The following is a 26123-nucleotide window of genomic DNA, read 5'->3' on the forward strand; positions in this document are numbered from 1 at the left end:
TCCCCCTTGCACCCCCCCCCCCCCCCCCACAGTCATTTCCCGCCAACTCCCCCCACCTCATCTCCCCCCGGTCATCTCTCGCCTCCCCAGCTCATCTCCCCCTGGTCATCTCTCACCACCAGCTCATCTCCCCCTGCCAGGTCATCTCCCACAACCCCCCTGCTTATCTTTCTGTCCTGCCACTAGCTGTTACAGGACTACAACTCCCAGCATGTCCTTTCAGTGAGGACATGCTGGGAGTTATAGTTGCAGCGGTGAGCGGGCCAGTGGTAGATGCAGGCCGGCCGGCTCCCCGGAATATGAAACTACACTGTAAACTACACTGTAATTTCATACTACTTCTTTACAGTGTAGTTTCATACCTCCGAGCGGGAGATGTACAGTGCGGCAAGGTGAAGCTGACCGGCGGTGGAGGAAAGATAAGTGGTGGGGTTGCGGGAGATAACCGGGCAGGGTGGAGATGAGCTGGGGGGGGGCGAGAGATGACAGTGGGGGGAGGTGCCTCTAGCTGTTGCTAAACTACAACTCCTATCACGGGAGTTGTAGTTTAGGAACAGGGTGCCTCCAGCTGTTGCTAAACTATAACTCTCATCATGGGAGTTGTAGTTTAGAAGCAGCGAGACTCCAGCTGTTGATAAACTGGAGGCTCGATGTTGCTAAATTACAAATGATGGGGCTTGTAGTTTAGCCTCAGCTAGAGGTTCCCTGTTTTGAAACGCTGGTTTATGGATGTTTTCCCAAAGGAGGGGCGCCATAAACGTACAAACCAATTTCCGAGTTTTTTTCTTATCATTTGAGATCCATGTATGCAGAGGACTTCTTCGGATTCGGTGGACTACATCAATGACCAGCGTTTTTCTTTTTTTAAATATTAATAAAATGGCTAACGAGGGCTTGTAAGGAGTGTTTTTTGGAATAAAAGTTTTTAAAATTGTTGTTGTTTTCTTTATTTCCTTTACAGGCTTAGTAGTGGAAGTCTTTTTATAGACAGAGTCCATTACTAAGCCAGGGCTTAGGGTTAGCCCCAAAAACAGCTAGCGCTAACCCCCAATTATTACCCTGGTACCCACCGACACAGGGGTGTCAGGAAGAGCTCATACCAACAGGCCCCGAGCATCAAAAATGGTGCTTCTGGGCCTAGGCGGTAACAGGTTGGCGTTAATTTGGCTGGGGAGGGCCAGTAAAAATGATCCTCGCCTACCCTGGTAATTTCAGGCTGTTGCTGCTTGGTTGGTATCTGGCTGACACTAAATATTCAGGGAACCCTATGCATTATTTTTTTTAAATAAAATAATTTTAAAAAATGCATAGGGTGCCCTGTATTTTCATTCTCAGCCAGATACCAACCAAGCAACAACAGCCTGACATTACCAGGGTGGGCAAGGACCATTGTTACTGGACCTCCCCAGCCTAAATAATGCCAGCCTGTTACCGCCTAGGCGAAGGAGCGCCATTTTTGATGCTCTAGGCCTGTTGGTACCGGCTCTTCCCGAGACCCCTGAAGCAGTGAGTACCAGGGTAATGTTTGGCGTTTAGCACCAGCTGTTTGAAGGCTAATGCTAAGCTCCGGGTTAGTAATGTATTCCATCTATAAGACAGCTTCCACTAATAAGCTTGTAAAGTAAATTTTAAAAAACACATCACGTTTAAAAACTTTTATTCCAAAAAAAACACTTCCCCACAAGCTCTCATTAAACATTTTATTAATATTAAACCAAAAAAAATGCTGATTATCATAGTCCACCGAATCTGAAGAAGTCCACAGGATACATGGATCTGAAATGAGAAGAAAAAAAATGGGTTAGTACGTTTAGGGGGGGAAAAAGTGGTAAAAAATTTAATAAACACACATATATGTATGTGTGTATATATATATATATATAGATAGATAGATAGATAGATAGATAGATATTGATATACTGCTCAAAAAAAATAAAGGGAACACTAAAATAACACATCCTAGATCTAAATGAATGAACTAATCGTATGAAATACTTTTGTCTTTAAATAGTTGAATGTGCTGACAACAAAATCACACAAAAATTATCAAATTTATCAACCCATGGAGGTCTGGATATGGAGTCACACTCAAAATCTAAGTGGAAAACCACACTACAGGCTGATCCAACTTTGATGTAATGTGCTTAAAACAAGTCAAAATGAGGCTCAGTAGTTTGTTTGGCCGTGCCTGTATGACCTCCTGGAATAAAGCACCTGGAATAAAGCATCCGCCAACTCCTGGACAGTCTGTGGTGCAACGTGGCGTTGGTGGATGGAGCGAGACATGATGTCCCAGATGTGCTCAATCGGATTCTGGTCTGGGGAACGGACAGACCAGTCCATAGCATCAATGCCTTCCTCTTGCAGGAACTTCTGACACACTCCAGCCACATGAGGTCTAGGATTGTCTTGCATTTGGAGGAACCCAGGGCCAACCGCACAAGCATATGGTCTCACAAGGGGTCTGAGGATCTCATCTCGGTACCTAATGGCAGTCAGGCTGCGGCTGTGCGCCCCCCCAAAGAAATGCCACCCCACACCATTACTGAGGATGTTGCAGGCAGCAGAATGTTCTCCACGGCATCTCCAGACTCTGTTATGTTTGTCACATGTGCTCAGTGTGAACCTGCTTTCATCTGTGAAGAGCACAGGGCGTCAATGGCGAATTTGCCAATCTTGGTGTTCTCTGGCAAATGCCATAAGTCCTGCACGGTGTTGGGCTGTAAGCACAACCCCCACCTGTGGACGTTGGACCCTAATACCACCCTCATGAAGTCTTTTTCTGACCGTTTGAGTGGACATATGCACATTTGTGGCCTGCTGGAGGTCATTTTGCAGGGCTCTGGCAGTGCTCCTCCTGCTCCTCCTTGCACAAAGGCAGAGGTAACGGTCCTGCTGCTGGGTTGTTACCTTCATCCACATATCTGGTCTGTCTCCTGGTAGTGCCTTTTTTTATGTCGTTAAACAGTACTTATTAGCAGCTGTATGCTACAGAGAAAATTCGATTATTTTTTAATTTCTTTTTTGACTTGCCCACAGTGCTCTCTGCTGACACCTCTGTCCGTGTCAGGAACTGTCTAGATTTAGGTTTGCTATGGGGATTTTCTCCTGCTCTGGACAGTTCCTGATACGGGCATCAGGTGTCAGCAGAGAGCACTGTGGACATGACAAAAAAAGAAATTCAAAAAGAAAAGCATTTCCTCTGTAGCATACAGCTGTCAATAAGTACTGGAAGGGTAAAGATTTTTTAATAGAAGTAATTTACAAATCTGTTTAACTTTCAGACACCAGTTGATTTAAAAGAAATGTTTTCCACCGGAGTACCCCTTTAAATGTTCCCTTTATTTTTGTTGAGCAGTGTATATATCACAAATTTTTTCACAGCTGAGACTTGAGGTGGTTTTACAAAGTGTTGTTCTGAAGTCATTTATTGGTTTTTCCTTATGTGAGCTAAAAAAAATGGTATTCAGAAGTGATTTATTGTTTTTTGCTTATGTAAGACAAATTTATCAAACCCCTGTGATAGTATGATAAATAAGTCACACATAAGCAAAACCAAAAGCAAAAAAAAAATGGCTACAGAATTTGCTTACCAAAGCAACGAAGATAAATGTCCTTCAATATCTTTAGATTTCAGAAATGGGGACAAGGCAGCAAAATAAAATAGCGTTGGACTCAGGGCAGTTAAAGGGGTACTCTACTGGAAAATATTTTTTTTTAATCAACTGGTGACAGAAAGTTAAACAGATTTGTAAATCACTTCTATTAAAAAATCTTAATCCTTCCAGTACTTATGAGCTGCTGAATACTACAGAGGAAATTATTTTCTTTTTGCAACACAGAGCTCTTTGCTGACATCATGACCACAGTGCTCTCTGCTGACACCTCTGTCCATTTAAGGAACTGTTAAGAGTACGAGCAAATCCCCATAGAAAATCTATCCTACTCTGGACACTTATTAAAATGGACAGATGTGTCAGCAGAGAGCACTGTGGTCAGGTAGAAAGGAAATTTTAAAAGAAAATAACTTCCTGTGGATCATACAGCAGCTGGACTGGAAGGATTACGATTTTTAAACAAAGTAATTTACAAATCTGTATAACTTTCTGGCACTAGTTGATAAAAAAAAATGTTTTCCAGTGGAGTACCCCTGTGAGGCTACAAAATATACAGATACTCAGAGAAGATGCCAGTTGTTCAGCTATCTACATGTTGCAGCATCTAGTAAGTTATTTCACAGGTGCCACACCTGTTGGACTTCTCATCTGCACCCTGTGACAGAAATGCTAGGTGCCCATTGGTTGGCATGGCAGCCAGAGGCCTTCTGAAGGTTTAATTATAAAGCATGCCGAAGGTATGCTATACTATTAGATTGATGAATTGACCATTAATTGCAGTACAATAGTATTTCAGTAAACTGTATACGCAACCGAATGATTGCTCAAACAAATTTTCCAAGGGGACTTAAAAAGTAAAATTATGATTTTAAAAAGTCCCTAATAAAAATGTACCCACCTCCTTTCCTATTTCTTAAAGGGGTTCTCCGGTGCTTAGACATCTTATCCCCTATCCAAAGGATAGGGGATAAGATGCCTGATCACGGGAGTCCCGCAGCTGGGGACCCCCGGGATCTTGCATGCGGCACCCCATTTGTAATCAGTCCCCGGAGCGTGTTCGCTCCCGGTCTGATTACCGGCGACCACACGGCCGATGGTGTGTGACGTCACGCCTCCGCCCCCGTGTGACGTCACGCTCCGCCCCTCATTGCAAGCCTATGGGAGGGGGCATGACAGCTATCACGCCCCCTCCAATAAGCTTGCATTGAGGGGCGAAGCGTGATGTCACACGGGGCAGAGGCGTTACGTCACACACCGTCGGCCGTGTGGTTGCCCACAATCAGACCCGGAGCGAACACGCTCCTGGGACTGATTACAAATGGGGTGCCGCGTGCAAGATCCCGGGGGTCCCCAGCGGCGGGACTCCCGCAATCAGGCATCTTATCCCCTATCCTTTGGATAGGGGATAAGATGTCTAAGCACCAGAGTACCCCTTTAAATAAATTTAAAAAAGTAGATACACCCAAAAATGTAAGGGGTTATCAAGGCAAAAACTTTTCTTTTTTCACATATCTACTGGCTCCAGAAAGTTAAACAGATTTATAAATTACTTCTATTAAAAAATCTTAATCCTTTCAGTACTTATGAGCTGCTGAAGTTGAGTTGTTCTTTTCTGTCTAAGTGCTCTCTGGTGACTGTCTCAGGAACTGTCCAGAATAGAAGCAAATCCCCATAGCAAACCTCTTCTACTCTGTGCAGTTCCCGAGACTAGCAGAGATGTCAGCAGAAAGCACTGTTGCAAGAGAGAAAAGAACAACTCAACTTCAGCAGCTGATAATTATTGGAAGCATTAAGATTTTGTAATAGAAGTAATTTACAAACCTATTTAACTTTCTGGAGACAGTAAATATAGATTAAAAAAAAAGTTATTTTCTGGAATACCCCTTTAAGGTTACTTCCAATGATTTTGTGCCCCAAAAAATGGACAGCACATTTAAAATTTTTGCCTAAATGCCTGAAGAGAGGTGCCTTTCTCCCTGCTCCTAGTTTCTCTGTGCAAAAGGTGTCAAAGCTTTCATTCCAAAGCACCTGTCTCCAAGGTGAGACCCATTGTAACATATTCTATGGCCCTGGGTCTCAATTTGGAGACAGGTGCTGTGGAGAGGGAATAGAAAGTTTCATCTCCTAGGAGTGGGTAGAACAGCGCCTCCTTTAGGCATCTAAGCACCAAATTTAAAATGAATTTTATTTTTAGAAAACGCACAGGACTGCACATCCTTTTTAAAATATGGAATATTTGATTATACCCACATGTGAAAATTTCATAAAAAATAAATAGCATTATTTATTCCACATTGTGAATGCCGCAAATTACATAAATATTCAATGCCAGAATTTCTTATTTTTGGTCCCCTCACATCGCTTAAAAAAAAAAAAAAAAAAAAAGTCCCATCTATCCCAAAACAGTACTGTTAAAAAATACATATCACAGCACAAAAAGTGAGCCTTCACAAAGCACCACAAAACAAAAGTAGTAACACAAAACAAAAAGTATATACATTTGGTGTCATGCTGACCAGCAGAATAAAGATAAAACCTTAGTTTTAACTCAGGCTGGTATGGCAAAATCAAAAAAAGTAAATAAAAAGTACAATAATCCCGCAAACAAAAAACTCACATGACTCTGTCGATGGAAACATTTAAAATGTTATGGTTCCTAGAAGGTAAAATACAAAAAAAGCAATGGAGCTACTCAGAATCAATATACGCAAATATGATAACATTTATTGAAGAAAAAATTACATGCAATAAAAACACGTAAAAATAGGAGGAATGGACATCACCGGCACTACTGCTAAAATATCTGGATAATATAGTAACTACATGATAAGTATATACCGGGAAGGAAAATACACATGTATATGTAGAGCTTGTCGGTAAATAAATATACACAGCTGTAAACAGTCCACAATGGGACATCAATAAAGTGCAAAGTGCTACAGTTGTTTGGACTGTTTACAGCTGTGTATATTTATTTACCTGTAAGCACTACATATACACGTGTATTTTCCTTTTCCAATACATTTTTTTGCTATATACTATATAATCCAGATATTTCTGCAGTAGTCCCCGTGATGTCACCTTTTTCTGTGATGTCCATTCCTCCTATTTGTACATGTTTTTATTGTATGTCAATTTTTTCTTCAATAAAACTTATCATATTTGTGTCCCGTATATACTCGAGTATAAGCCGACCCTAATATAATCCGAGGCCCCTAATTTTACCCCAAAAACCCAGGAAAAGTTATTGACTCGACTATAAGCCTAGGGTATGAAATACATCATCCCCCCCATGTAATCATCCAGATCCCCATCATCATCCAGACCCCCGTCATCATCACCGCCTGTCAATCCTTTCATCAGTGGTCTTCAACCTGCGGACCTCCAGATGTTGCAAAACTACAACTCCCAGCATGCCCGGACAGCCATCGGCTTTCCGGGCATGCTGGGAATTGTAGTTTTGAAACATCTGGAGGTCTGCAGGTTGAAGACCACTGCGGCCTTCGTCATCATCCCCCCCCCCCTTCATCATCACCCCCTGTCAATCCCTTCATCAGTGGTCTTCAACCTGCGGACCTCCAGAGGTTTCAAAATTACAACTCCCAGCATGCCCGGACCAGCTCCCCCTAACGTCCCGTCGAGGGGAGGTGAGTACAAAACAAAAGGGGGGGGGGGCTGGATGATGATGAAGGCCGCAGTGGTCTTCAATCTGCGGACCTCCAGAGGTTTCAAAACGACAACACCCAGCATGCCCGGACAGCCGATGGCTGTCCGGGCTTGCTGGGAGTTGTAGTTTTTCCACATCTGGAGGTCAGCAGGTTGAAGACCACTGATGAAGGGATTGAGTTCACTCAAGTATAAGCTGAGGGGGGCGTTTTCAGCACGAAAAATCGTGCCGAAAAACTCGGCTTATACTCGAGTATATACGGTATATTGATTTTGAGTAGCTCCTTAGCTTTTTTTGTATTTCAATATTAAGGAGTCTACAGTTAGGCAGTTTTCACTTTTTGGGGGTCTATTTGTGACACTCCTCATGGTTTTAGAGTGAAATCATTTTGGTAAATTTGCTTTTCATAACAGCATGCATGCTTAGTTTATTTATCCTAGAAGGTGAGCAAAAATTAAGGGAAAGGGTTAAAAAATGGAAAATATGGGACCTTTGGAATAATGTGTCCATATGAGCACTAGACATGTCATTTTTCATGTAACTTTGTGTGAATGGAGTAGGAATGGGTACTGGTGAAAAAAATCCTGAAAGACAATGAAATGTCAATATTGATCTTTATATGACATTATGGGGCAGATTTATGAAATGTCTTTGTTGTGCCCGGCAACCAATAATGGTGTAGCTTTTGTTTTGTTTTCAAGATCCCCATAAAAAAATGAAAGTTGTGCTGTGATTGGCTGCCAAAGACGGTTTTTCTTTCAGACAGTTTAATAAATCTGCCCATTGTTCTTTTATTACTCACTACCGAGACTTGACATTCACATGTACTTGATGATGTATATACCTATGATTTATAGCAAATTTATTCTTAACTTGGAAATGCAAAAATAAAAACTCTTAAAAGAAGTACATAAAACTGTGCACATAAAAGTTTTGTGATTTGTTTGCGTGTAGCTTGTTGTTAGAAATGTAAAAGCAAATACACTATATAGTATACATAGCGTATATATTATCTAATAACACACAAACCTGAGCATTTTTTATTTTGTATATTATTATTTGTATGTGAATGTACGTGTGTATATATCTTATGCGCTTACACTGGGTAAGTGTATTATACCATTTTGTTAGAACGAAAGCAAAAGCCTTATTCTACTTTTTTGTTTACAATCCATGTTAGAACGAAAGCAGAATTGTATGACAGACAGATAACTAGAAATATACACTGAAGACAAACCGGTCTACATGTCTTTCTTTAGGAATGACTAAATTACAGGTTGCCTTAACTTCATTGAGTGGTAGTCATTCTCCGCTCATAAAAATGTCAACATATTTAATTCCTTGACATTATCAGTCTATGCATTTTAATGCAAGTTAATGAGTTTGATATCTTCTCTGTGTTCATCGGCATGGGTGTTCAACATTTACCTGTTCAAGTTGAAAAAATCTTCTACTGTTTCAATACAAACTAGGATTAGGATATATATTCTGTAGAACTATTGTATTATGCTGATACCACCAATAAAGCCTCCATCCTGCAGTTGTATTGAGGTTACAGCCCCTGCCATATATATATATATATATATATATATATGTGTGTGTATATATATATATATGCAATAAAAATAAGGTAAGTAATGTAAAGTTAACAGGTTAAAATAGGTGAGATTGGTATTGATTTATAGGGTTTCCACAAACAACTTTTTGGAGGAAGAGAAAGAAGATTTATAACTTTAATGGTAAAAACAACGGGCATTAACCCCTTTAAGGACCCGGGTTTTTTTTCCGTTTTTGCATTTTCGTTTTTTCCTCCTTATCTTTAAAAAATCATAACTCAATTTTGCACCTAAAAATCCATATGAAGGCTTATTTTTTGCGCCACCAATTCTACTTTGTAATGACCTCAGTCATTTTACCCAAAAATCTACGGTGAAACCGAAAAAAACAAAAAGAGAGAAATTTTTTTTTAAAACCCCATTTTGTAAATGTTGGGGGCTTCCGTTTCTATGCAGTACATTTTTGGGGAAAAACTGACACCTTCTCTTTATTCTTTAGGTCCATACAGTTAAAATGATACCCTACTTATATAGGTTTGATTTTGTTGTACTTCTGGAAAAAATCATAACTATATGCAGGAAAATTTATACGTTTAAAATTGTCACCTTCTGACCCCTATAACTTTTTTATTTTTCTGCGTATGGGGCGATAAGAGAGCTCATTTTTTGCGCTGTGATCTGTCGTTTTTAGTGGTACTATTTTTGTATTGATCGGACTTTTTGATCGCTTTTTATTCATGATATAAAAAAGGGACCAAAAATACGATATTTTGGACTTTGGAATTTTTTTGCGCATACGCCATTGACCGTGCGGTTTAATTAATGATATATTTTTATAATTCGGACATTTCCACATGCGTCAATACCACATATGTTTATTTTTATTTACACAGTTTTTTTTTTAAATAGGAAAAGGGGGGTGATTCAAACTTTTAATAGGGGAGGGGTTAAATGATCTTTATTCACTTTTTTTTTTGCAATGTTGTAGCTCCCATAGGGACCTATAACACTGCACACACTGATCTTTTACATTGATCACTGGTTTCTCATAGGAAACCAGTGATCGATGATTCTGCCGCTTGACTGCTCATGCCTGGATCTGAGGCACTGAGCAGTCATTCGGCGATCGGACACCAGGAGGCAGGTAGGGACCCTCCCGCTGTCCTGTAAGCTGTTCAGGAAGCCGCGTTTTTGCCGCTGCTATCCCGAACAGCTCCCTGAGCTAACTGGCAACGTTTTAGTTTCACTTTAGATGCGGCGATCAATGCCACGCGCTATTAGCCACGGGTCCCGGCCATTGTTAGAGGCCGGGCCCGACCCGCTATGACCACGCCATGGCCCCACGTTATAGAACGGGAGCGGACTCATGACGTACCAGTACGTCTTGGGTCCTTAACAGGTTAAAGGGGTATACTGGTGAAGAACAAGTGGAAAACAAATGTTTTCAAATCAACTGGTCCCAGTAATTTCTATTAAAAAATCTTAATCCTTTTAGTACCTCACAGCTGCTGTATGATCCAGAGAAAGTTGTGTAGTTCACTCCAGTCTGACCACAGTGCTCTCTGCTGCCACCACTAGTTCTTTCCAGTCTGACCACAGTGCTGCCACCTCTGTCCGTGTCAGGAACTGCTGATAGTAGACACAAATCAAAATTGCAAACCTCTCCTGCTCTCAACAGTTCCTGATGTGGGCAGAGTTGTCAACAGAGAGCACTGTGGAAAGAACTACACAACTTTTTCTGTAGTATACAGCAGGTGAAAAGATTTTAATAATTTAGTAATTTACACATTTGTTTAACTTTCTGGCACAAGTTGATTTGAAAAAAAATTCCACCAGGGTACCCCTTTATAATCCATTGGAATAAAATCCATATAACATCCATTGGAAGTGCAGAATACTGGAGCTGATCATGGAGAACAGTGGCATGCATGTGTAATGTATTTCTAACATTTTAAACAGAATAATTTTCTTGCACATTTTTATACATAACCATAAATGTTGTTGAATAGTCTATTGACACATCCTCTATCCTTCGCATATTTGATGCACAGGGTTTAAAGCTGCAGATTTGAAGCTGTGTTCAATCATTTAGTTTCCATTGAACTCTGCAGCATCAAATCTTCAGCTTCAAATCTTGCGCATCAATTATGAGACTGTACGTGTGAACAGACACTAAGAGTTACTAAAAAAATAAAAATGCTCTAATAACAGCCTGTGCTATAGTGCTGCAGGCAATAATGTACAATGGAGTATTCTAATATTAATATTACAATTTTAAATTGAGTTATAAAATAATAATTCTCTATTGGGATGTAACAAAAAAAACTATAATAAAAACTATTTTTTTTTACAATTTTTTGCAAAAATATAAAAAACATTATTTATTAGAAACAATATTTTATTGAGTATACGTTATATAAAGAGGAAAAAACTAAATATCCACATAACTGAAATAACCTAAATAATTATTTTAAATGGTTAGACATTGTGAAACATGAAATATATATAAGAAATAAACAAAACAAATTGAATAGATTTTTTTATTTCGTTTTTGACCCCAAAAATCTAAAATTTTCACACAGTAATTTGTATGTACCACCCAAACAGCACAAACAAAATGTTGCACCCTTAAAGCAAGACAGGACAAACTATTGAAATGTAAAAGCTACCAAATAATGGAACTAGTCACTAAGGCTATGGCCATTAAAGGGGTTATCCAATATAGGATGACTTTAGTAATTAAGTGTCATACAGTAATGGACATGCTTACCAGGGATCTGTGCTTGTGTTGGTGGTAAATGGTTGGGTCCTGTGTCCTTCATCACGTTGCTGGTTTGTTTTTGGGAACTAGATACTTCTGGTTGTTCTGACCTCCTTCCAACTGCAATCCCCAGGATCCTTTGTTTCAAGGCAGGAGGTGACTTTTTTCCCTCCCATCCCTCACACTACCAATTGCAGCACGGCCACATTCCCTTTGATCACATGACTTTCCCACTTTACCTGACACACAAGCTATGGATCTGTGTGCTGACAAATGCAGGCACATGTGTGCCGGTAATGTCATCAGGGGGCTGGCTTCACACACAACAGAAGAAGCAGCCAAGCCCCCTTTAAGCCCCTGATTTGTGATGTATTGTCTCAGGCTGCACAGAAAGTTGGGAAAGGACTGACACAGCACTCATTTTGTAGGCTGCAAAAAATGAACTTCCTGGCAAAAGAAAGACAAAGAAATGTGATAACAGCCACCAAACACAGGTAAGTGAAGCATGTTAGTAACTAGACTAGCTTTGCTGCTCCTGTCTTACATTCAAAGAACCTAAGATCCTGGAATACCCTTTTAACAACATTGTAATTATTACAGGTCTCAAGTCCTCTCACAATAGCTTCATGAGGTGAATACTCATAGTTGAACTCATCATGCAGCTTGGATGGGGTAAGTAATTATTAAAAGTTGGAAAATGTGTCATGTTATATAGGAATATCAAGGAGACTTTAAAGAGGGAAACAAAATGTAGCAAAGTTTGCTCCTCCTACACCGATTTATATAGGCTTTAACATCAAAAAATCTAATTTTCCTAGTTTGTGTGCAATAAAATGTAAACGGTACTTACCTGCAAAGTGAGATTATGTTTCTGATTTTGGGGTTGTACTGATTTGCTTGTTATTGTAAACAGTCATCTCTTTCAACATTCTGGTAAGACCTCCTCTAGCAGGTTTTACTAGAAACTCATATGATATAGTTATATACATTGCACCATTGTTTTGCAGTTTTTCACCATGCACAACATTTTTAGTTGTGTGTCTAAAAATGAGCTGTGGATTACATGTTATGGCTTTTTAGACACATTTATTAAATGTATGTCAATTACAGTCATGGCCGTAAATGTTGGCACCCCTGAAATTTTTCACAGAAAAGGATTGCAGTAATACATGTTTTGCTATACAAATGTTTATTCCTTTTGTGTGTATTGGAACTAAACCAAAAAAGAGAGGAAAAAAGCAAATTGGACATAATGTCTCACCAAACTCCAAAAATGGGCTGGACAAATTATTGTCACCCTTAACTTAATATTTGGTTGCACACCCTTTGGAAAAACCCAACTTTCTGATACAGGTCTGCACAGTGCGACCCAAAATCCGTTGGTAATCCTCAGATTTCGTGATGCCTTGCACACATTCAAGGCACCCAGTGCCAGAGGCAGCAAAACAACCCCAAAACATCATTGAACCTCCACCATATTTCACTGTAGGTACTGTGTTCTCTTCTTTGTAGGCCTCATTCTGTTTTCGGTAAACAGTAGAATGATTTACTTTACCTAAAAGCTCTATCTTGGTCTCATCTGTCCACAAGATGTTTTACCAGAAGGGTTTTGGCTTACTCAAGTTCATTTTGGCAAAATGTAGTCTTGCTTTTTTATGTCTCTGTGTCAGCAGTGGGGTCCTCCTGGGTCTCCTGCCATAGTGTTTAATTTCATTTAACTGTTGATGGATAGTTTGCGCTGACACTGATGCTCCCTGAGCCTGCAGGACAGCTTGAATATCTTTGGAATTTGTTTGGGGCTGCTTATCCACCATCCAGGTTATCCTGCATTGACACCTTTCATCAATTTTTCTCTTCTGTCCACGCCCAGGGAGATTAGTTACAGTGCCATGGGTGGCAAACTTCTTGATAATGTTGCACACTGTGGACAAAGGCAAATCTAGATCTCTGGAGATGGACTTGTAACCTTGAGATTGTTGATATTTTTACACAATTTTGGTTCTCAAGTCCTCAGACAGTTCTCCTCTCCTCTTTCTGTTGTCCATGCTTAGTGTGGCACACAGATACTCAATGCAAAGACTAAGTGAACTTCTCTCCTTTTTATCTGCTCTCAGGTGTGATTTTTATATTGCCTACACCTGTTACTTGCCCCAGGTAAGTTTAAAGGAGCATCACATGCTTGAAACAATCTTATTTTTCCACAATTTTGAAAGGGTGCAAATAATTTTATCCAGCCCATTTTTTAAGTTTGGTGTGACATTATGTCTATGTCTTTTTTATTTTTTTATTTTTTTTTAAGTTCCAATACACACAAAGGGAATAAACACGTGTATAGCAAAACATGTGTTACCACAATCCTTTTCTGTGAGAAATACTTCATTTTTTAGAAAAACTTCAGGGGTGCCAATATTTTTACAGCCATGATATATATAAAATTGGGATAAAATTAGCCAGACAAAAAAAATGAAATGAAAAAAATATTGGCATATTCATCAAAATAGATACCTTGATCATTGTACCATCTCCAGAAAACTAGTACCTATAACTTGTTATATCATATTGGTTAAGTAAGGTATTTACTCCCATCTTGAACTTCTTCAAGGAATCAACCATCACATCTTGTGGCAAAAAAAATCCATAGTTTTACTACTGGGTACGATAAAGAATCTTTGTTTGTGATGATAGGGAAACCATTGTTCCTTTACAGCAGATCCACCAACTTTACAGGTTTTTTCAATTACTCTGTTGGAATGGAACAGGGAATAATTCAAATCCAGAACTGGGTTGGAGACCTCTTCTTTAGACGATACTCCATTTTCAGGCCTAGGTGAAGAAAAATCACAAGAAAAATCTCTGTACTTTTCCAAATCGAATAACCCCAAGTCTGATCATTTGAATTGTAACTGCAATCCCCTCATGCCCTAAGTCACCCTCCTTGGTACCCACTCAAGTTCAGCTACATTCTTCATATATAAAGGTGCCCAAATTTGTACCAAAGCATTCATCATGTTGTCTGACTAGTGAGATATACAGTGGCAAAACAAGGTTTTTGTCATTTAAGCATCTTTTGATTCTTCCCAAGATTGTATTAGCCTTGGCAGCAGTTACCTGGTACTGGTCCCTAAAGTTGAGATTTACTATCCACAACTATCCCAAGTCCTTTTCAGTGGCAGTTATACCCAGTGTTTTACAATTTAGTACATACTTGTACATTTTCTTTCCTTGGCCCAAGTGCATAACCTTATAATTATCCACATTAGACTTCCCAAAGCCTCAAACCTTCCCAAATCCCTCTGTAATATTAGACTCCTCTCTGTAGTTTGCCTTACAGGGCTTAGTGTCATCTGCAAATATTGACATTTTACTATGTAAGCTACAAGGTTATGAATATACACGGTATAAAGAAGAGACACAATGCTGATCATTGTAGTACCCCACTATTACACTTGTTAAACCATTTACACACTTTTCTTTCTATAGTACCACAATTCACATTGTAAGTAATGACCTTTTATGTGACACAGTATAAAATGCCTTTAAAATGTCCACGGATATCCCCGGCCTAACCCAGGTCTTATCTGGAGCTAAGAAGCTGATCACATTAGTGACAGCACCAATCCCTCATAAATCAATGCCAATGTGTCATAGGGTGTTTTTACGTTGATACTCCAGGATAGTATCTTATAGAAAAAGTCACATATTTTACTCATAAAAGAGGTTAAACACAAAGGCCTATTTTCCAGGATCACTCCTTTAACCCTTCTTAACCCACCATCACCACTATGTTTGCTATATACTAGTCCTGTAAGAAAGATCCTTCCATCCTAGAATCCTTAAAGGGGTTATCCAGTCTAACAAAAATGGGCCATAAATATTAGTATGGTGGGGGTGAAACTTCTGGCATCATTCCTCCCCTCTGATTAGCTGTTTGAAGGGAACACAGCGCTTGCATAAGCCTCTTTAGAGTTTACTGTTGCATGTCCTGGCATTACAATGCTGTTAGTGGCAGCGGTGCAAGATACCAAAGCATTTTCCAGGGGTGGGTACTGCTACATTACCTTATGAAAATATTACCAATAACAATTTCTTATTTGTATGATCAATTATGAATAGTTATCATCCATCCATGTTTTACTTATGTTCAATATATCTTGTGACTATACATATATATATATATATATATATATATATATATATATGTATATATATATATATATATATATATATTTATATATACATATATATATGTTTCAATATTTAGTCCAAGGGCACTATCTGCAAATCTACAATAACTTTCCTCCTACAATATAACTTGTCCTCCCTCCAGTCCCAAATTGAAACACTCCAACCAACCTTCTAGCCAGCTTCTCCCCAACACACAACACAGTGAATCTTCCCCATGAAAGAGCAGCTTATGGCTACCTTAGAGCCTGTTGCTGATGGAGAAGTTGGACTAGTTCTCCATGAACTCACCCCATCCACCCCTCCCATGCCAATTGTTGAGTGCCTTTATTAATACCCTGTCATCTCCCTGTTTATCTCTTACTGCCTCTTTGGTGTATCATTTCAGAAAATACAACATTTGAGATCCTCGCTCTAATCTTATGGAGTAAGTCCCTGAAATGGCTTTTTGTGCTCCCAACCTACCTCTGACAATGTAATTCATGTTAAAGGGGAACTCCAGTGGGAAAAAAAATTCAAATCCCCTGGTGCCATAAAGTTGAACAGATTTGTAAATTACTTTTATTAAAAAATCTTAACCCTTCCAGTACTTATCAGCTGCTGTATACTACAGATATACTTCAGAGAAATTTGTGAAGTTCTTTCCAGTCTGACAACAGTGCTCTCTGCTGACTTCTCTGTCCATGTCAGGAACTGTCCAGAGTAGGAGAGGTTTTCTATAAGGATATGCTTCTAATCTGGACAATTCTTGACACGGACAGAGGTGTCAGCAGAGAGCACTGTTGTCAGACTGGAAAGAACTTCACAAATTTCTCTGTAGTATACAGCTGCTGATAAGTACTGGAAAGCTTCAGATTTTAAAATTGAAGTCATTTACAAATCTGTTCAACTTTCTGGCACCAGTTGATTTGAAAACATTGATCTGTGAAATGGCAACAAGCCGAATGCCCGAACAACAACATACTGTTCGCACATCCTTGCATTTATGACAGATTTAATTGTAATTTGTATGTAAAATACATAAGAATTGTTTTATTGTTTGCAATGCAAATCTGTGCCATAGTTTATATGGAATAGATTTTTTCCCACCAATTATTTGAAATCCACTGGAGTGCACAAGTGTACTTCATTTACACTTAAAATGGGACATTTACACTTTTGAATATGACATAAAAAAGGATTGGTCTACCCTATGATGTGTATTTGGTTCATACTTTATCTAGTTGTCCTTTTTGTCTCAAAGAAAACTCAACCCTGAGGTGCCATTCTTCTGTTTCAGTAGTCTTTAGTATTATACCCAATACCTTCAGATGCAAAAAATGAAAAATAGGTCAAGTTAATCTGCACTCAATACCTCATAATAATAATAAAAAAAATGCTTTAAGGAGAATTTAGATGAAAAAATAAAAAATAAACAGAAAAGGTGGCGCTATCTAAGTGCCCTAAGATTGGTAAATTAATGGCATAAGGTACATAGATAGAAACAGGAGTGACTATCCACTCACCTATTAGTGTTGTGCTATCAGGCACAATACTGTAAAGAGCATGTAGGTGAGTATCTTGGGATCCTCTGGGTCCTCATTGCTCTCTGGCACCCACAACCAGTCATCTGGAGAAATTATGGTAAATGTACACAAATGAAGGTGGGGATCCCATGGGGTCCCTAAAACATGATTCAGTGATGGTATCTTTGTAAAGCCATCTGAGAGCTGGTTTTCCCATAGGGAACAAAGCAAATTTGCAGGGATATTGAAATAAGAGTATTTCATAATACACAGTCAACATGTTTTGCAAGGAGCCCCCCTCGCCTCGTCCTGTCCTAATGATGTGAAGGACTACAATGTTCTTTCTACACACATTGCAAACAGACACAATTTAAAAAAGAAATTTGACTAAATTCAAAAACATTTTTTTTATTTCTTTTATTTTTATTCACTATAAAAAATGTTATAGTTTTGTCAGTTTACTATGTGTGTATATAGATAGTTGTAGTTCGTATGCATGGATCCAGACAGACTAGAGGAAAAAAGAAAAAGTGCAAAGCCATAGTTCAAACAGCTGAGAAAGTAGGCCTAGGTCAAGCCAAAAAAGACAAATGAGGTGTCAAATTACTAGTGGCAAGGTCACAGGCAGAGGTCAGGTAACAGAGTTATAGTAAAATGATGCTTTGAAAAAGCCCTAATATTGGGCTGAAACATTGCAGCGTTTAAGAGTGCATGGGTGAATACATTTTTGCATTGTATTGAGGCATTTTTTTTGTATTCTTGCCGATTGTTGGGCCAGCATTTGTGCCGATTAGAACCACAATCTTTTTTTCTTCTGTTTGTGTGTTGCATCCTTTCTTTCTTTGTTTAGAGTTATAGTAAAAGCTTTGAAGAGAGAATTGTAAAACACTAATAATCTAAAGCATAGTCATTTTAATGTGTGCATTGGCACAAGCATGAAAAATATACCCAAACTTTTTTTTTAAATGTGTTGATTCAAACGTTCATTACAGAACTTAAAGGGGTACTCCAGCCCTAGACATCTTATCCCCTATCCAAAGGATCGGGGATAAGATGTCTGATCGCTGGGGTCCTGCCGCTGGGGCCCCCTGCAATATAGCATGTGGCACCCACCTGTTTCTGCTCCAGAAGCGCTGGAGGGTCTGGGTCCCGACCACGGGAACGGAAGTTTGTGACGTCACGACTCCACCCCCGTGTGACGTCACGCTACGCCCCCTCAATGCAAGTCTATGGGAGGGGGCATGATGGCCGTCACGCCTCCTCCCATAGACTTGCATTGAGGGGGCGGGGCGTGACATCACAAGGGGGTGGAGTCGTGATGTCACAAACTTTCATTCCCGTGGTCGGGACCCAAAACCCTCCAGCGCTTCCGGAGCAGAAACAAGTGGGTGCCGCATGCTATATTGCGGGGGTCGCCAGCTGCAAGACCCCTGCGATCAGACATATTATCCCCTATCCTTTGGATAGGGGATAAGATGTCTAGGGGGGAGTACCCCTTTAAGCCAAAGATTGATAGACTAAGCAAGTAAACAGAGTATAGTGTGTCTCCAATGTTGCCCTATTTGTCATGGAAATTCTTTAATGTTTATTTTTTACTTTTGTATTCAAATTACAAATTTGCATAAATAATTATAAAAGAACATAACATAAAAGAATAAAAAAAATTAAAGTAGCATATATACATATATGTATATATATATATGTATATATATATAGAGAGAGAGAGAGAGAGAGAGAGATGTACTGTTATCCCTATTTTATATCACAGGTACATTTTTAGAGCCACAGTAATCGGTGGCTTAACTGGAGTCTCTTAGGTCCCAGTGCAAATTAAGTAACAGGGCCCCACTATAAAGCTTCTTTTATAGTACTAGTCTTCTCATATAGGAGAAGACCATATTGGCCGTTTAGGTTCCTGGGTCTAGGATGCAATCATACCCTCTTCCACCTTAAGCATGAATGCCAAGAAAACTTGTGACACATTTTCATATCCAACTATAAGTATAATCTCACCCTTTCTGTATATTTTACTATATCTATCACTTTAAGATTTACCTTAGACCTGGTTATTGAAGCTGAGCTCCGCTAAAGTAAACATGGCAAAATTGCTATATTCCTCGCAACCTATTTCTGTGTTGAGTTATGACTACAAGTGGTTACTAATCTGCATTACTGAAGACTTTCTTTGGATTAAAATCATCAGCTAAATTCATATTACTTATATTCACAGCTCACTGTCAGTATTCACACTGATAAAATTTACAAATTCTTTTTAATCTATGCAAGGTTTTAAAATCTTGAGGCTTTGGGTCTTAGAAGGTGGCCATACATTATAAATAGCTGCCGCATGCATGCTAAGCTTGGTTCAGACAAACTTGCAAGTGTTCTACAGAGGGCACAGTAATAAGACATCTCTGGCAGCAGCATATTTCCTGTAAGCAGGGCCGGCGTTAGGGCGGGGCAACCTGGGCACTTGCCCAGGGCCCCAATCCAAAATAGGGCCCCCTGAACACTCTTACATCCATACTCACAATACTGTATTCGCGTTTTTCCGGCTGATTTGCGCAAATCGCTGCAAAATATAGTCAATGCCGGATTTGTCATTTTTCAGGCACTGACAGGGCCGATTGCAACCCTGACTAGCAGCAGCTATGGGACCCATGGCCGCACTTACATCCCTATGCTCTACGGCCACAGGCTGGCTTAGACCTGCAGGAGCACGTTGATGGCATCACAGGTCTGACACAGGCAGCACAATATAACCTCATCATTGCACCCTCTGTGTCGGATCTCAGAGGTCACCAACTGCACTCCACCTATCTCATAGGCTGCAGGTCTAAACCAGCCTGTGCAGTCTGTGGGGAGACACCAAGAAGAGAGTAGTGCTGAGGAGAGCCTGCAGAGCATGAGGGAGATGACAACTCTTCTCCCTCTGCTCTTTACAAGTTACCCAGTGCTATCATCCTGTCAGCTAACACAGGCACCGCTGAGGAGGAAGGAAGTGTTAGGACTGCCCCCCACCGCGAGGAGCCGGACTGCAGGCAGTGACAGTGATGGATGTAAGTACTTGTCACTGTCTGCCTGTGATGAAATGTAAGAAAATTGTCCTTATGGGGAGGGGAGGACACACTGACAGCCCTTCTAGTACTACTACTTCCAGCAGCCTGCTGCATCAGGCTAAGTCTATGAGTCCAACATGAGCTACAGTACAGCAGAGCTTTATGTTAATGTTGCTTGCCAGACTGTAAATGTACAATATAAACTATTCTGTGTGGCCTATGCAATTACACACCACATCCCTTTAAGGCTGGGGGGAGGGGCACAGGCAGGGAGACCACACTGGGAGTTGTAGTCCTATGTTGCATAATAAATTGTACCTCTAGATTTTATTTTTAACATATGACCATATGACTATGACGCAGCTCTGTGCATGATATTCATTTGTTTAATATGATCTCTTTTAAAATCAGCGCCTAAAAAGCCAAAGGTAAGCTTTAATCCTAGATGTTTTCAGCTGTATATTGCTGTGCCATGTGAGAAGTTAGCACTGCGTCTCCATAGGACCCATCTCCAGTGATGAGCTCCAGTGCCGTAGAATTACATGCTGGTTCTCATCACTGGAGATGGGTCCTATAGAGACACAGTGGTTACCTCTTCTTACACGGCACAGCAATATACAGCTGAAGGCATCCAGGAGAAATCTTACTGTTTGGTTTTTAGGCGATGATTTTAAAATAAATCATATTTAGACAAATAAGTATCATGCACAGTGCTGCGTCATAGTCATATGTGAAAAATAACTCTAGAGATACATTTTAACACTCTGAAATGCAAAGTTAACTTGTGGCTCTGCTGCGCTTTAACTTCTATGGGACTAAAAGACTCTGCATTACCCACTTGGCTCCTGTGAGAATTAGTGCACTACCAAGTTAGTGCCAGCTGGCTGACTTTTATGGGTGCTCTCTGGTATAGAGGTTCCCTGGCTGACTTTTATGGGTGCTCTCTGGTATAGAGGTTCCCTGGCTGACTTTTATGGGTGCTCTCTGGTATAGAGGTTCCCTGGCTGACTTTTATGGGTGCTCTCTGGTATAGAGGTTCCCTGGCTGACTTTTATGGGTGCTCTCTGGTATAGAGGTTCCCTGGCGGACTTTTATGGGTGCTCTCTGGTATAGAGGTTCCCTGGCTGACTTTTATGGGTGCTCTCTGGTATAGAGGTTCCCTGGCTGACTTTTATGGGTGCTCTCTGGTATAGAGGTTCCCTGGCTGACTTTTATGGGTGCTCTCTGGTATAGAGGTTCCCTGGCTGTATTGCAGTGTGGAAATGTATTATTTAGTGCCAGCTGGCTGACTTTTATGGGTGCTCTCTGGTATAGAGGTTCCCTGGCTGACTTTTATGGGTGCTCTCTGGTATAGAGGTTCCCTGGCTGACTTTTATGGGTGCTCTCTGGTATAGAGGTTCCCTGGCTGACTTTTATGGGTGCTCTCTGGTATAGAGGTTCCCTGGCTGACTTTTATGGGTGCTCTCTGGTATAGAGGTTCCCTGGCGGACTTTTATGGGTGCTCTCTGGTATAGAGGTTCCCTGGCTGACTTTTATGGGTGCTCTCTGGTATAGAGGTTCCCTGGCTGACTTTTATGGGTGCTCTCTGGTATAGAGGTTCCCTGGCTGACTTTTATGGGTGCTCTCTGGTATAGAGGTTCCCTGGCTGTATTGCAGTGTGGAAATGTATTATTTAGTTTTCTTTTTGCAAACTCAGAGGTTTTATAGTCATCATGGTGGTTTGGGGTGGATTGAGAAGATGGGAAAAGAAAATAACTCCTGAGGGGGTATTAACACTAACAGTATGCTGCGCATAACTTGATCCACAGAATTTGAAGCTGCAGATTTTATGCTGCAGATTTCAATGAAAACTAATGAAACACAGCTTCAAGTCTGTATTTTCAAATCCTATGCATCAAATATGCACAGGATACTGTACATGTGAATAGACTCTAACAGAGAAGATTATTCTGCCTCTGACTTTGTCTGATCAGAAATATATTCATTTATCCAGCACTGATTGTGGTTACTCTACAGGCCACCATGTGCTATCTGATATTGATATATTGTATGTGTATCAGGTCTCAATATTGTGGCAATATTGGTATTCCCATAGTTGTTTTTACCTGAATCACTGAATGGTGGCGTTATTTACTCATGACATGATGGTATTATATAGTCTTGGTGTCATCTATATGGAGTACAGGGGGCTTAAAGGGATTTCCTGATGAAGGGTTTTGTTTTTCTAGAAGCATGCCCATTCTACATTATATATGAAAATAATAAACCTTTACATACCCCCAGCGCTCCCACGGTGTCTCCAATACGATATCCCACTCCGGTCTTTTGCTAAGTATACTAGTATTAGTGGTGGTAATATTGGTCTCAGTATACAGGATTTAGACAGTGTGTTTATATATACATTTTATATATATATATATATATATATATATATATATATATATATAATATACACACATAAAAAAAAGAGGAATACATCTGTGCCCCAATGCCAGTGGCTGTAGGGCTTGTTTGCAATTATTTCCAAGGCTGGTTTTTATTCCCAGTCCGGCGCTGAATACAGTAGTGAGAATATAGTCTGAAAGCTGTCCAGGCTGCACAGAGCCCATAGACAGCACAAACACTTAATTTGGATCTTCCAGGACCTTTGGACTCTAAGCCAATAGGAGTCATCCTAGGTCTTGGAAGATACATAGTAAGTCTGTGTATGCTGTCTATGGCTTTAATAAACATAGGAGAGGAGAGTAGAAGGTAACAGGGGAAAGGTTCGGGGGGAGGGGGGTGCCATAGGGAGCAGTGTATAGTTACACCTTAGAAATGGGGAGTGGGGTGTGATTTAATATTTTAACCCCTCAGTACACAGCCGGGTTTTATTTTTGCATTTTTGTTTTTTTCTCCTCATAAATATAACTCTTATATTTCCATCCACAGACCCATATGAGGCTTGTTTATTTGCATGACCAATTGTACTTTGTAATGACAAAGTGCATTAACTCCTTAACGATGCAGGATGTATATTTACGTCCTGAGCCGACTCCCACGAAATAACTCGTCATATCGGGTCGGTCCAGGAGGCCATCAACGACCGGAATCCAAGGCTAATACGGGACATAACGGATCGCAGTGATGCCCGGTATTAACCCTTCAGATGCGGCGATCAAAGTTGATTGCCGCGTCTGAAGTGAAAGTGAAAGCTTCCCGGCAGCTCAGCGGTGCTGTTCGGGACCGCCGCTGTGAAATCGCAACATCCCAAACAGCTTGCAGGACACTACTTGCCTCCTGCACGTCCAATCCCCGAATGACTGCTCTGTGCCTGAGATGCAGGAAGGAGCAGTCAAGTGGTGATAACACTGATCAATGTCATGCTATTGCATGGCAGTGATCAGTGTATGAAATCAGTGTGTGCAATGTTATAGTCCCCTATGGGGGCTATAACAGTGCAAAATAAAGTGTTAAGAAATGTGATTTAACCCCTCCCTAATAAAAATCTGAATCACCCCCCTTTTTCCCATAAAAAAATACTATGTAAATAAAAATAAATAGAAATATATGGGGTATCGCTGCGTGCGTAAATGTCTGAACTATAAAAATATATCCTTAATCAAACTGCACAGTGAATTTCTTACACGTAAAAAAGATACCAAAATCCAAAATATCGTATTTTTGGTCACTTTTCTACCATTAAAATTGAATAAAAAGTGATCAAAAAGTCTTATCAAAACAAAAATGGTACCGATAAACATCCCCATATGCAGAAAACTTAAAAAGTTATAGGGGTCAGAAAAGGACATTTTTAAACATATTAATTTTCGTGCATGTAGTTATGATTCTTTCCAGAAGCATGACAAAATCAAACCTATATACCGTAAGTAGGGTATCATTTTAATCGTACGGACCTACTAAATAAAGAGAAGGTTTCATTTTTACCGAAAAATGCACTGCGTAGAAACTGAAGCCCCCAAAATTTACCAAATGGCGTTTGTTTTTGTTTTTTCAATTTTGACGCACAGGAAAAAAATGTATGTAGAGCAAAAAAAAATGGAATTTCAGGATTTTGTAGGGCAATAATTTTTTCCGAGTTCAAAGTATGGTAAATCTGACAAGCTATCTTTATTCTATGGGTCAGTGCAATTCCAATGATACCAAACTTGAATAATTTTAATTTCGTTTTATGGTTAGAAAAATTTTGAAAACTTTCTTCTTACTCTTATAACTTATTTATTTTTCCACCTATGGAGCTGTGTTAGGGTTTGTTTTTTGCGCCATGAGCTGTAGTTTTTAACATTACATTTTGTCTAATTCTGGCTTTTATATCACTTTTTATTAAAAAAAATTTGGGATGTAATGTAACCAAACATCAGCAATTTTGGTGTTTGGAATTTTTTGGCGTTTCTGCCATTCACCATGCAGGATTAGAAACATAATAATTTAATAGTTTGGACATTTACGCACGCAGCAATACCAAATATGTGTTTTTTTTTGGTTTTTTTTTGTGTTTTGGTTAAAAAATGAGAAAAGAGTGGGTAATTTGAATTTGTATTAGGGGAAGGATTTTTTTTTATATTTTTAAGAAAAATGTTTTACTTTTTTTTACACACTTTTTGACCCCCCCTTGAGGCCTATCATAAGCCCTCATTAGATGGCTTACATAGATCACTCTAATGCTATTGCATTACATTGATCCATGAAATCTGTTCTCAATTCCTAAGGGCTGCAAAAGACAACCTTATGCAATCACAGATCCAGGGAAGATGCCGAGGACCAGATAAGGTCTCAGGTTTCCTTAGCAATCCATATCCCCCCACGCAATTACATTGCGGGGGGGGGGGCAATGGGACCACTAAACACCAGGTAATAGCAGCATTTATTGTTTAAATAACGTGATCTTTATAGATCATGATATTTAACCAGTTAAATGACGGACATCGAAGCGCTCTCCAATGTTCGTCATTACTGGCAGATTTTAGCTCCTGATAACAGTGGACATCTCCCAGTTATGATGTGGACCGGACCCGAGTCGTGCCCGCACACCCAACCCATAACGTACATGTATGTCATGGGTCGGGAAGGGGTTAAAAATATGGTTAACATAAAAATCTGATTTAAACAATAGATTATTTTCTGATGACACATTACCTTTAAGGACAGAGCCAATATTTGAAGAGCCATAACTCTTTTTTCCATCCACAAACCCATATGAGGGCTCTTTTTAGGCTGGACCACTTGTATGTTGCAATGACACCTTTCATTTCCCCATAAAATGCAAGGTGAAATTAAACAATATTATTATTATTTTTGGAGAGGCGGGGTTAAAATGTTTTCCCAAATTTGGGCAGTTTTGTTTTTATGCAGTGCCCTTTACAGTACAATTGACATGTTGTCTTATTCTTTTGGTCAATATAATTACAAGAATACCCATATTTTCATCGTTTTTGTGTTCTTTTAAAACAAAATAAGTATGCTTAAAATTGACTTATTCTGATCCTTGTAACATTTTTATTTTTTTCTATGGAGATGTATAATTTGCTTGTCTTTTATTTGTGCCCTTTTTTTTACACTTTTTAATTCCCTCTATGGAACTTTTATAAGCAATCATTAGATTGCTAACACTGAACAATGTTATGCTATTGCATAGCATTGCTCAGTTACACTGGCTCTCTGAGGCAAACCTAATGAGTAGATCACCGAGTGGACAGCACAGAGGCCTTTAGAAGGTTCCAGCTACCAAGGGGACCAATCAGCACCCCACAGTCATATTGTGGGGGTTGTGATCATA

The 26123-nt window shown here is 39.7% G+C and overlaps 1 long non-coding RNA gene across 2 annotated transcripts in view; it reads right to left on the reverse strand.

Annotated features, from left to right (window-relative positions):
* Positions 1-26123, reverse strand: part of LOC130355673 (uncharacterized) — an 88728-nt gene that overhangs the window by 60563 nt on the left and 2042 nt on the right. For both annotated transcript variants that reach the window (XR_008888622.1, XR_008888623.1), the window contains exon 2: positions 11611-14424. This is a non-coding gene — a long non-coding RNA (uncharacterized LOC130355673). The remainder of the gene's footprint in view (positions 1-11610; positions 14425-26123) is intronic.

Source organism: Hyla sarda, chromosome 2 (genome assembly GCF_029499605.1).
Source record: "Hyla sarda isolate aHylSar1 chromosome 2, aHylSar1.hap1, whole genome shotgun sequence".
NCBI lineage: Eukaryota > Metazoa > Chordata > Amphibia > Anura > Hylidae > Hyla > Hyla sarda.